This window comes from Molothrus aeneus, chromosome Z, assembly GCF_037042795.1.
Source record: "Molothrus aeneus isolate 106 chromosome Z, BPBGC_Maene_1.0, whole genome shotgun sequence".
NCBI classification, from domain to species: domain Eukaryota; kingdom Metazoa; phylum Chordata; class Aves; order Passeriformes; family Icteridae; genus Molothrus; species Molothrus aeneus.
In genome coordinates, this window is record NC_089680.1 from 17013854 (window position 1) to 17027364 (window position 13511).

At 40.4% G+C, this 13511-nt stretch overlaps 1 protein-coding gene across 1 annotated transcript in view; it reads left to right on the forward strand.

The window, feature by feature from the left end:
- The first annotated feature begins 5020 nt into the window (after positions 1–5020).
- FANCC (FA complementation group C) overlaps positions 5021–13511 on the forward strand; it is a 74907-nt gene continuing 66416 nt past the window's right edge. The window contains exon 1 of the mRNA XM_066569710.1: positions 5021–5044. The gene's annotated coding sequence lies outside the window, so the exon portion shown is untranslated. The remainder of the gene's footprint in view (positions 5045–13511) is intronic.

Genomic DNA, 13511 nt, shown 5'->3' on the forward strand with positions numbered 1-13511 from the left:
TCACTTGCATTAATATAATTCATAGTGTTCAAAAGAGCTTTTTACAGCTTTGTACAGACCAGATATGCTTCCCACATGGTTGGGAATTATTTTTTCATATACCTCTACAAATGAAAGGTATATATGCAAATGCATCACGCAAAATGAAATAGCAAAAATTACAGAAATTACTAAGCTCTCTGCTTCAATGTACTGTGCTTGATTCTGTGGAACAAACTTTGGAAATGCTCTCCAGTATTCAAGGGTTCAGCAGGACACAACAGGAGCAGGAAATAATGAAAGATTTTTTAAAATTTTTATTGTCTCAGTTCTTGGGAATAATTGATGTAACTCATGCTTCCTCTGTATAGCATCTGCTGTGAGTGCAGACAGGTACAGGAAAAGGATTTATTTTCAGGATTATTTTCCACAAAAAAATTTATAAACTATAGATAGAAACATAATCACCAACCTAAACACTTCAGCTTCTCTAATAACACTTTGGAAATATACATAATAAGATGAATTATGAAAATCTTGACTGTGCCAAGATTAGCTAAGTGATTGATACATGGTACAATTTCCAAATTTTATCCTTGTGACCATGTTTTATGCCAGTCTGAGAAATAAGAGGCCTGCCTTAACAGAAGGTAGGAGAACTCCTAGGAGAACTCCTCAGGTCTGGTTTAAAGAACATTTAACAGCACTGGTCAATTCAGGGCCAATTTTTTTGGATCCTTCAGAGGGTCCCCAGCTAAAGATTTAATGGTGTTTGCATTAAGAAGAAACCAAACATATTCATCTATCACTTGGGATACAGAACACAGAAAATGTTCTTGTCCTGCTCAGGAGTAAGTAAACATCTTTGACATGACAGGATGTCAAATCAACAGGACCTGCATTCCAAATCAACAAAAAAAAGAAGGAGAGATAAAATTATTCCAGTGTGAACATAAAGACTATGTGGTATGCACTGCTCACAAAGTTCACCAACAGGATTTGCAGACTCTGATGCCTCCAAGAAGCAACTCCCTCCTCCTTACTGAAGACAGTTTCTTTAATGGAAAAGCATAAGCAACCATGAAATTATACTGCAAATCAAATGGGTGATATGGGAGAAAATGAACACCTGGAACTCATGGAAGTCAACATGTCTAACTATTTGGCCAACACCTGCCCAAAGTTCTGTATTTTAGTGGGTAAATTTTCAAATATATAATCAGCACCTAGAAATGCCCTATCTGCCTATTCAGAAATCCCCTACTGTGGCTAGCAAACAGCAGTACACGTAAATCTATTGGTGACTTGTAACACACTGTGGTCTTCTCCGGGAATCTCCTGAATATGATTTATGCTTTGCTTGCCACTGTGGTGGTCATGTAGTTCCCATCCCATATCTAAAGAACAACAGTATGGCTGCAGCTTTTCTTAGCTCCTTGTTATCTTTGTTATCTCTGTACCAACCATTTTGAGCTAGCCACAGATCTACATGAAGGCACATACTCAGCTAAGGGGTCTGGGGGCATTTTGCTTGCTACTTGTCTGTTGCTTAGAGCAGTTTGTCCTCTGTAGCTAATTGTTATGATGTACATATAATATATTATGTATGTGGTGGTCATGTGCATTAATAATTATATTTACCATGTACCTTTGTGCACCTCACCTGCAGTTCATTCCATCAGTCTACCACCTCCCCTAGCATTTATTCTAACATTCCAAACTACTGAAAAGCTTCAAACAGCTGGGACTTTTCCTTTTTTCTTTTTTTTCCCCTCTCTTCCTTTTTCCCCCTCAACCTTGTCAAATATGTATTTCTTTCTCTTTCCCTAACAAAGGACTTTTTTTCTACCAAATTAATACTGGCCAAAAGATCAAAAGTAGATATTTTACTCCGAACTGAAGTATAGTATCTGCTGTGTCTCATCAAAGTGCAAGGCTTAATGAGGCGCTTTGGCAACATACCCTGGGGAAGAGGAGATTGCTAAGGTTCTCAGAGAGCAGCCAGAAATTCTCTGGTATGTGGAATATCCTTTCTGAAATATTCAGGGTTTGAAGTCATGGAATTTTATATTTGTAGCAGTGCTATTTCTTGTGACTTAATAATTTCAAATATTATTTGTGTCAGAGATTTACTATTAGTAATTCTCTAAGGCAGCTGTATTAGCTGTATATGTAGTAGTATCTGTTATTAAAGATGAAGGCTAAAGAAATAGCAATCCCCATGACATTTTTAACCTCAAATGTTTTGCATTTATTAAAAGTGGGAGTGGAAAACTCCACACAGAATGTCTGAAGTAACATAACGTTTGTATTGGCATTCACTTGATTTGTACTACTATTTCATTATTTGTATCATTTCCACTTATTTTTTGATTATTTAAAATGAGGGTCCTTTGAAGGTAATACCTAGTGTTCTTTCCACCTACTAGGGTTTATTAATATTAGTAATTTACTTTCATATTTGTTTTTTATTTGCTTCTATTTTTTTATATATTTATCTATTATACCCTTTCCCATTACTTCCTTAAATGCTCTAGGTCTTTTTTTTTTTTTAATTCCTGGGTTTATTTTTTACAGCTCCTACTATATTACAGTGATCTTTAGCCAAATGTTCAGGTGTGCATGAGAACTTTTTGTGCCGTTGGCTTCTTGAGCAGCAACAAAATTGTGTAAGTTGAGGGTGTATGCATCAAGCTGATTAACAAAGGCCATTTTTTGCTACTCTGACTATGGAACAGAAATACACTTTGGACAACTCTGGAATATGTTCAATCAGGAACATGGAAAATGATGTTATCAAACTCCTTCCACTCAAGCTTCTTCCAGTGTACCAGAGCCATAAAAAGTGTCATGAATGAAACAACTAATAATGCTGACATTTAAGAAAGTGTTAACACAATTCATGGTAGAAAACAAAGACAAATTCTTCCATATTTTCACTTGACAAAAAAGAGGAGTAGAATGATTAGAAGAATTGCACGAGTTATGAACTGGACTCACTGTGTGAATATGGGCATTACATACAAAGCTCCAAGTTATGGTCTGCAAATGTGTTGGATGTATGGGAAACATTCCTGACAGTTTGTCTTGATGGGTTGCCTCATGACCAGTTGCTGTTTACCAAGAAAGAACTCTGAACTTTTCACAAACAAGCTTTTAATTCATCAGGTGTTTCTGATTTGACAGGATGAAATGTAAAAAGTAATTTAAGTAATGCATGGGGATTTCACTGTATGGGTAGGTTGAACTTGCTTTTGTACTGATAAGGATGTCTCATTTTATAGAAAATTGAAAGCAGAGGTGATCAAAAAAGAGGCAACCTCTAAAAAAAAAGCAAGAATGCAAAAATGAATGCAAGAATATGAAAGCTGAGTGGGAGTAAGGAGTCTGAACACCAGCTAGTCTTTTAAAATTGAGAAAAGAAAAATAGCAATTTTTACTTCAGCAGCCGTGGTTGTCATATGTTCAAGCAGACTTTAAATCTTGAATACAAGTCTAATACAAACTAGCCTATAATTCAGACTAATGATGTCACTGCAATTTAATTTAAAATCCATATGAAAAGTAACAATTCAACCTAGGTTTAAGACAGAGAGTGTTTTGCCTTAGTAACTTTGTTCTTTGCTTTTTTCTGTTTTGTTTTTCCATAGGTAGGAATGCAATGAGTGCTTTACTATCCAGTTTCTTCAAGGAGGAAATAAAGACAAGGTGGTGTAAGAATACCTATTTGGAGGAAGATGCTAGGAAACAAAGAATTCTGTGTGCTGATGGCTTCTCAAAAAGACAGGTGGAAATATAGTAGCAAATTCCCACCAGCTCTATTTTCCAAATAATGAACACGGAGGTAAAACCAGGCAGGAATGAAAGAACTACCAGGGTAAACAGGAGAAGGAGCTGAGGAGATGAGCTGAAGAGGAAGAAGGAGAGGAAGAGAATGAAGTATGACTGTGTAAGTAGGCTAGGGAATGATGAGCAAAAATGCACCAAGTAGTTAGGTTGTGTAGCATTGGTATTTTCAGCAGGGCTGCTTTGAGGATCAGTGTCAGAGTACAGGTCTTGGTAGTTTTATTACTAATGCTTTATAACAAACTGAGGGACAGTAGGGTTCACCCTGTCTGTATTTCTCACTTTGGCACCAACACATATTTCAGTAAATCGAATATTTATTTCCAACCCTAAGTTTATCCAAAATAAAATTTCTTACTTGCTCTATGTCTGTACTCATACTGGTAGCATTTTGTTCTCAGGGATACAAGGACTTTCTATGTTCAGAAAACTGAAAAGAAGCAACTTAAATAGTTTTTTGCACTTAAAAAGTGAAGGGTTTTATTCATTCGTGGTCAAAGGACAAAACTGTGTGCAGGCACCTTGGCCTGGCCACGGCCAGCTTTCAGTGCATGGCGGCCCAGAAGACACAACCCACACTGGGGCCACCATGTCCCTGTCACTTTGGTTTCCCTGTGGAGCCGCTCCTGAGCTGCACGTGCCGGGTCAGACTGGCTTTGCCCATGCCACTGGTTTTCAGTGTGTTCTTCAGTGTGCTCAGTGAGTTTTCAGCGTGCAGAGATGCCTCACTGTCGCTAGGGTCCCGCTGGGAGTGCGGTGGCCAAGACCGACAGGGCTTCTGCCACAGCTCTGACTCTTGATGTCCCATGTTTGAGTCGGGAGGCCAAGCGTGTGTGGCTGGGGCGGGCTGAATCACAGATTCAGAATCAAAGAATCACAGAGTATCCTGAAGTGGAAGGGACCCACAAGGACCACGGAAGTCCAACTCCCGGCCCTGCGCAGGACATCCGTAAGAGTCACAGCATGTGCCTGAGAGCCTTGTCCAAGCTCTTTAACTCAGACAGACAGGCTTAGTACGGGGAGGCCTGTTCCAGCGCCTGCCACCCTCTGCGCGCCGAGGCGCCGCCCAAAGCCCAGCCTCAACGCGCTCCCGAGCGCGGTCCCGGGTCCCCAGAGGACAGGCGGCCCCGCCCGGCCCCGCCCCCCCGCGCAGGCGCGGCCCGGGGCAGCAGGCAGCGCGCGCGAAACCCCAATGGCGCGGCGCGGCGCGGCGGGCGCGGTAAGCGGCGGCCAGGCAGGGGCGGGACGGAGCGGGCGCGGGGAGCTCCGGCGGGACCTGCCCAGCCGCTCCAGGGAGCCGCGGCTTCTCGCCCGTCCTGCCCCCGCTGGCCGCGCCGCGGTGGTCGCGGTCCGGGGGTGTCGTGGCGGGAAGGGGATGCGCTAGTGCGGATGAGCCTCCGGGCTCCGCGCCCTCCCCTTTCGCCCTCCGCGAGAGCTGGCGGCGACGAGTCTGCTGGGGAAGGGGTGACATGGGCAGCGAGGCGTCGGGCCCGCCTTCCCTGAGGCTTTGAGGTGGGCAGAGGGAGGTGACCGTGGCCTGCGCTACGTCCTTGGCGCTGCTGCCCGAGCTGCTGGTGCCTGCCTGCCTGGCTCATGAGGTGTCCGTGCTAGCGTGCCCCGGCCAGCCTGGCCCCGAGCACTTCCAGCAATGAGACAGCCCCAGTTTCTCTGGGTAGCCTGTGCCAGTGCCTCACCACTCTCTGGGTGAAAAGTTTCTTCCTAACATTTAGGCTAAACTTACTCTGTCTAAGGCCATTCCCTTTGTCCTATCACTACGTGCCCCTGTAAAAAGTCCGTGTCCAGCCTTCTTGTATTCCCCGTGTAGGTACTATCTGGTACTGAAAACATCTGCGAAGAGAGGCATCAACATCTGTCCTGTCAGCGTCTTGCTATACCCCCTCCTTCTAGGGAGGAAACAGAGTGACAAAAGGTCATTTTGTGATGTATGCGCAAGATGGATGCAACAATAATACACGGATACCTTCCTAAATGGTTGATAGAGGGAGGGGGATTGTTTCTGATTCAGCAGACTTTGCCAGCTTTTGTACTGCGCAATGTGACACATCTGCTGTGGTGGAGGAACTCCAGCAGAGTAGGCTTTTAAGGAATACTGTCAGAAGATATAGCTGGCCTTTTATTTAAACTAAAGATTAGGGAAGACAGATGTCCCATAAGTGCTGGGAGAATTTGACATTTTAAGTGTTGGGTTTGGTTCACAAATGTAGGTAATTAAATTTCCTCTCCTCTCAAAAATTTTCCGAATGGCCATTTTTCATGTGGGAGGATAACTAAAATAACTAAAATGGCATAATGCTCTCTCTCTGAGAGTGAAGAATCCTTTAGGTAAAACTACTATGATATAACAATCGAGTGATGGGCTATTGAAAAATAGGAGAACCTTCAGAATTTGGGATTTTTTTCTGATATGTAATTAAAGGCTCTTAAGCTGTCCCCCATCTCTTTTGTGAAAAGAAGGCTTCATTGTCTGCGCCCAATAAATTTAATTCAGTTTATGTTCCGAGTTACATGAACTACTTGCTCCATTTTTTGGGTTTATGCTCACCTCCCCTTCTTAGCTCAAGATTGGAAAGCTGTGTCATAAGAACTGATCACCATACAGTGTTCGAAGCAGGGGTGGACACGTTGCGGAAGGCAGAGATCGGGGCGTTGCTATATTACTTTGTAATATATCTGTTAATTCCAAATCCATGGAACCCTGCCCGCTGGGTTCGGCCCTGCCGCGGGCGCCTCGGGCGCGGCGGGGCGGGTGCTCACTGCTGCCGCCTCCTGGGCGGCGGTGGCGCTGGGCGCTGCAGGGCTGGGCGCCGCCGCAGGGCCTGGGCTCCAGAGAACGTGGCGCTGGGAAAACCTGATTCGAAAAAGGATCCCGGAGGTTATCTTCTTGCTTACAAGCATGGATCAGTTTTGCTGATAACTTCTGTGCTTTTTATGTTTGTATTCTCAGGAAGTGAGATGTGTGTGATTCTGCCTCTCCGTGTCTTTGACTACTAAGGATTGAACATGGTAGTTTTAACCAAGTTTCAAAGCAGAATAAAGGTTTTATGGTGATTCTATTCCTATATATATTCTAAAATTCGAAGGAAGGGTCAAAGAGAAAGACTGATATTCCCCATGTTGTTGGGCAGGAGTCCTCTGGAACTGGATAATTTCCCTTACAAAGACAGGCAAAGAAATTTGGGACTGTTCAGCTTGAATAAGAGAAAGTTGTGTAGAGAACCCACAGCCACCTTCCATTATCTGAAGGGAGGCTACAGGGAAGCTGGAGAGGGACTCCTCATTTGGAGCTGTAGTGATGAGGCAAGGGGCAAAGAGTTCAAACAGAAAGAGGGGAACTTTGGGTTGTATATTAGGAAGAAGTTCTTTCCTGTGAGGGTGGTGAGACACTGGAACAGGCTGCCCAGGGAGGTTCTGGGTGCCCATCTCTGGCAGTGTTCTAGGCCAGGCTGCACAAGTCCTTGAGCAACCTGGTCTAGTGGGCAATGTCCCTGCTTGTGGCAGGGAGGGTTGGGACTAGATGATCAGTAAGGTCCATTCTACCTCCTTAACATTGTATGATTCTGTGATTCCATCTGGTCAGCACGTGCATATGGACCAGCAGGGTGAGTGCACATGAAATTAACCACAGAGTACTGTGGGTCATAAGGGACACTGGTGGAGTTGGGGTGATGTTATGAGGAGTTACAGCAACAAAGGATACCCCTTTGAAGGCACTGGACACAGCCTTGTTCCATCAGTGGAACATCCTTGGGTGCTCAGTGTACTTTTAAACTATAATTTCTTTTTCCCGAATATGTATGTTTCAGTATACTGCCCTACAGTTGTGAGGGTGCTGTTTATGGCAAAGATAGTCTTTCAAAACACATTTGGGTGGAGGATCTTAAGAAGGGTGACAGAGATAGGTGAAACAAGTCTTTCTTGAAACAGGAACTCAGAAAGTTCCTGTTTCCTTAGAATCCTCTGGTGTACATGGAATAATTTTTGGCATTTACAGGAATATGTGTATATTGCATGAGATCGTTCCCAAATAAAAATTTTTAGTCTTTATCAGGTGATTAAAAAAAAATTATTTGAATAAATAATAAATAAAGTGAATACAGCATATTTTGTGTCAACCTGGCCTAAACAATGAGCAAAAGTATGCCAGATTGTAAAGATCTTGCTACATGCATAAGTGGTAGAACAGCTCTCAAAAATCAAATCTTAAACAATTAAACCTTCACCAAGAAAGGTATTCCCAGAAAAAGTTTTTCAGTTAATGCTATAATAAATTGCTGTCATTGTTAATGTTATTAAAATGAAGACAATGGTAATACTCATTAAAAATCTGTAACTCCTTTAATGCAGTTTTGGGAATTAGAAAATTCTTTGTGTTTGAGACTTGGTGGCACATACCACCAGGTCCCAAGAACACTTTAGGATCATGCGGTTAGTCTACTTTCTAAGTTACAGGAATGTACAGTATGTTAAATATTATGGAGGTACAAAATACTCTTTATAATTATTATATTAATAATAAACTCACTAAACATAAATAATAAATTAACAAAGATAAATCTAGATTATTTATATTAACAATCACAATTTACTGTTCTGAATTTTGGAAGTTTTGTTTACAGTGTCTTTAAAATTTGTTCAAGAATGCTTTTACTTTGTGTAATAATAAAGGGCAGACTCATGTCAGATGCTGTTTGTGAGAGGTTTCTGTTGGTTTTTTAACTGTTAGCCTTGCATATGGTTGCAGGGTTATGACACAGTACTTCTCCATGCATTTTTAACTTCCAGTAGAAAGTGTATTTCTAAGCAATACTGTGAGCTATAGTTTCATGATTTTACTAGTGATGATTTGTACAGGTATTACTGGACACACTCTAAGGACACATTATTACTTGCTCAAGTGTAATCTGCACAGTATCATTTATGGTAATCTTGCAAAATAAAGCCCACAAGGCTACTGCAGCAAAAGGAACTTTGTAAATCTTTAGGAGTAATAAATTTTAAAAAAACCTATGAATAGAGTAAATCTGATGTTACCCGATATTTGGTTTTAGTTTGGGGTTTTTTGGGTTTTTTTTTAAGTAGACAAGTATATAAGTAAATGTACTATTCTTTAAAATTAGAGCAGAACTAATCAAGCTTCTGCAGACCTGAAGCAGAATGATCCTTACTTAACTAACTTTAATTTCTGTAGTGTCATGTGTCAGATGTGAGAATTGGATTCTTAGACTTCTGACTCCTGAAACCAAATTGTAGTGCTGTCCTTCCTCCCTATTAATAGATTCATTGGACATTTTTTTAATAAATCTTGATTAACTGTGTGACAGTATTGAAGTATTCCAGATAAGATTTTAATAATGTATCAACTAAATTGACATAAATGAGTGTCCAAGTAGAAGAGGCCAAGAGACAAACTACTAGCTAGTATTTTTTTTCTATGCTGTACATTAGAAGTTCTTATTTATCATCAACTGACCACTTTCATAAGAAGCTCTCTTCCCATAAGATAAGAGAAAAATACATCTTTCATTTCATACCGGGGCAAAACTGGGAGGTTTTTGTGAACGGATGTGACAGGCATTATTGACAAGTCAGGGGATCCTCTGTAGCACATTAAAAAGTAAGTGCTCATAAAATATGCAGGAATAATTGACTGAAAATTCCACTTATCATTGTCGCATTGATTTGAATGTCAATTCCCTGTCTTCAGTCTAAATGCCCACATAGCTAATTGTTGCTTCGGTATGAGTTTGACTGAGTGATCGAGCAAAAGTCTTTGCTCTAGGTGTTTCTGAGGAAACTTATCTCTTCTTGTTTGCAAAGAATGAATGGCCTGATTTAATGCCTGTGAATAGCATGAAACCTTGTCAATGGACTCCAGGGACAAGTATCTGTGGGAGTGTGTTAAGATAATGTACAACAAAAACGTGTAAATGTTGATGTGGATGTCATGAAGTTATTTTTATTCTTCTGAAGAATGAATTTTTCTTTTTCTGTCAGATGTACTTAGTGCCATAAATACATCTTTATTCTGAGGATTTTATTTTGTGGCTATTTCTGAGTGTGAGTAGTCAGCAAGAGAGGAGGGGGAAAAGTATGAGACTCTTCTTTTATGCCAGAGAAGTGCATTCTTTCATTTACAGGTTTGCTTTTACTGTGGACTCTGAATACTTTTCACAGATTTTTTTACTTACACTTATTAAGCTGTTATTAGAGTTCATATCAAGGTAAATGTGTGTAATATAAACTGAAAAGAAAATACTTTTTTGTGATACTTTTTGGTAGAATATTGACCATCATTGCATAAATTGTCATGTCATGCTTGAGGATCTTAAGGTGAATAATAGATTATCTTTGAGGAAAGCCTTGAAAAACAGTGTTTCCTAATAGGCTAAAGTATATAAGATTTGTGTGTTTCATCTCTTTTTGTCATATGTTTCCTCAGTGACTTTGAAGAAATTGTTTTCTGTTTGTTCCTCTGTTTCCTTATGCTAATGCAGAAATGCTTTAACTTTGTAGAACTGTGGGATTTCAATGAAAGGTATGTTTTTCATTACTAAATAAATATTAGAAATTCTTATAAAAAATCTTAGTATAAGAATTAGAACCCAACTCTATGAGTAGCTCTGAGTATCAATAACACAGTCAGTATTTTACCTTATGTTCAAATACTTGAGATAAAGAATTTGGAACATATGTCTTCTTTTTGTATACCTGTGTAAGCCGGGAGAAAGCTTGAATTTAGCAGTTGCATGACTATTATAGAAGCATTGTTGGAATTATAAAGCCCCTTATGTTCATTCATTATTTAATTGAAGGAAGAAAGGTGAGTAGTAATTCTTCTCTGCAAGTAAACAGGTTGTGTCTCTGTTGCTTTCCCTCCCAATCCCCACAGCTTAGCCAGAGGAAGATTATGCTCTGGCAGGAACATTTTTAGGTTTTCCCCTTGCCTCCTTGTAATTTTAGTACATACAGGTGGAAGTAAATGCTATTCCTTGATACACTAATACAAAGGAATACATGTTTTTTTCTATATTACAGGTCATAAGTGACTCCTCTGATGAGAGGATTAATGTTCTAACTTGCTATGTACAGTTTAATGTATGTGCTTCTGTTCATGCTTGGACATGGGGGAATTATTTTATAATGCATCTGTTAATTGCAGAACTTAAATTTCTAAAAAAGAAAGTGCCAAGGATTGGTGTATATGCAACATACTCATCACCGATAGCTCATAGTATGTAACTGGCACAAAATGCTGCTAATTCCATGGTGAAACTTTGAATTAATCTTTACCTTTTTTTTTCCCCAGAGGAAGTGAACTTCAAGGAAATAGGTTTCTTTGTATTCCACTCAAGCAGTATACAAGTTGATAGAAAAGGAGGTTCTGTGATGAGGGAAATTTGGGTGATTGGTTTGGCTCGGTTGATGTTCAGACCAGAATAGAATGGACTGGTCTTTTGGGACAAAAATCATGTAGTCAAACTGCCTGACCAATTCACAACAGAACAAATGTTAACTTTGGTATTAAATGCATTGTCTAACTGCCTCTTTTTAAGGCACTTAACAGACATGGAACAAAAGCCACATCTGTAGGAGACCTCTTCCAGTGTTTGACCACTCTCCTGGTAAAGAAATATTTCCCAGTGTCCAGTCTGAACATCCTGTGATAAGGCTTGAACCATTTGCACATATCCTGTTACTGGATTCCAGGAAATCCTGGGAACAGACCAGCACTCCTCTCCAGGTCCCCTCTGGACCAATCCAGGACATTCTTCCCACCCTTCTCAGAGTGTGGGGCCCAGCACTGCACACAGGACTCGGGGTGAGGCGCACCAGGGCTGGATCCAGCGGGATGATCCCAATCCCAGCTGGTGATGCTGTGTCTGCTGCACCCCGGGATGGGGTTTGCCCTCCTGGCTGCCCGGGCACACACTGCTGGCTCACCCTGAGCTGCTGCCCACCAGCACCCCCAGATCAGTTTTTTTTTTTCTGAAGTGTTACTCTGTAGAGAAGGAGTTGAAGAAAATCTTTCAGATGTTTGAAATGACAGTATAAATCTCTAATACTGGTTTTAAGCTATGGGAGACAGTGGTAACCACATATAAAAGTTTTAAGTGAAAAAGTAGAATTTCTAATTGGTAAAAAAATTTCTTGTTTGCTAGAATTGGGTAATGAAAACTCTATAGCCAGATAACCCAGATAACTGTTAGGTAACCCACAAGATAAGGAGTGATGCATTAGCTGGTAGATTTGGTATGGGAGAATGGGTACAAACAACAGATTTAATCGAACAAGAATTTACCATTATCGCTAAAATGCTTAATTTTTCTAATGTAGTTACTTGGTAAGCTCTTACGTGGATGGGTTTCTCACTGTCATTAAAGCTCAATGTAAAATTTAGTCTTAATTGAGACTAACAAAAATTTTGCCATTGATGTAAACACAACGAGCATTTCATTCCTTTTCTTGTAAGCTGCAAAATAAGATCTAACTTATGTGGCGTTTAGACTGCTGTTATCAGAGACCCATACAATATTGGTGTGTGATGCTACTGTAACTGTTAGTGAAGCTAGAGTGATGTTAGCAATAATTGGACTTCCTCCAAAGTGCTGTAAAAATATTTTTATGTTGCCAGATACCTGAAACAGTTCTGCCTTCTATAGTTTGAAGCCTTGATCAGACCTAGTGTCTCTTCCCAGAGTTGCCTTTATTCTTTGCATAGTTGTTTTAGCTGCAATTTCCCATGTGTCATCTTTATTTCCACTGTTGTCATAGAAGTGAGCTGAAAATTAGCTGGACTGAATGAAAAGGCCCTGTCTGAACGTTAATTTTCATTAGAGATATCCCCCAGAAACTTCATTCCTCAAGCATTAGGAGAGATTGCTACATTCCAGTGAGCTGAGTGTTACCAAATAGTCTTGTAAGGTGTACTATTTAGATTGCAAGACAAAACACATAAACCTTACTGAGGAAATACATTGAAAGGAGATGTGTTCCACACCCCCTTCCCTCCTTCCATTTCTAGAAACCTGTGAAGGCGTATGATTGTTTGTGCTTCTGTTCACCATGCCACACACTTTCAGGATGTAAATTTTAGCTTCTTTTGTATTTTGAGGTGTATTGTTGTTGTACCACCTCTGTGGTAGATCACTGATAAGAGCAAGCAATCCACATACAGAAGGAATAAGGAATTAAGGAGTGAGCTAGCAGCCCCCTGTTTTTTTCAAGTCTTTTTTCAAGTCTGGGTTTTGTTCTAGAATGTGATGTTGATCTGCTTAACATCAGTGTGCATTCATCAAATCTGGGATTTGCCTAATAGCCTTGAGACAAGTTTAGATTTTGCACATCCATCTGATTCCCTGTGTTCTGGTACGGATAGCTTTATGTTGGTCTTGCTGGATATTGTTCTGGCTCCTGCTGACATTGAAATTCTTTTAAACTAGGACATTGTATGTTTTGGTACTTTGCCGAATTGCAGAGTCTTCTGCCAGAGATGTAAAGGTACCTTACTTTATTGCCTGTTTTCTCCTCTTAAATTTAACTTTAAAAAAATTACTAGTGGTGTTGGGAGTATTAGTAACTTCTTTGGTGTGTTCCTTGCCAGGAGTGTCTTACAGTGGATTGTGATGAGATTTTTTTTTCTGTTTGTTCCTAAAAATGCATTGTGT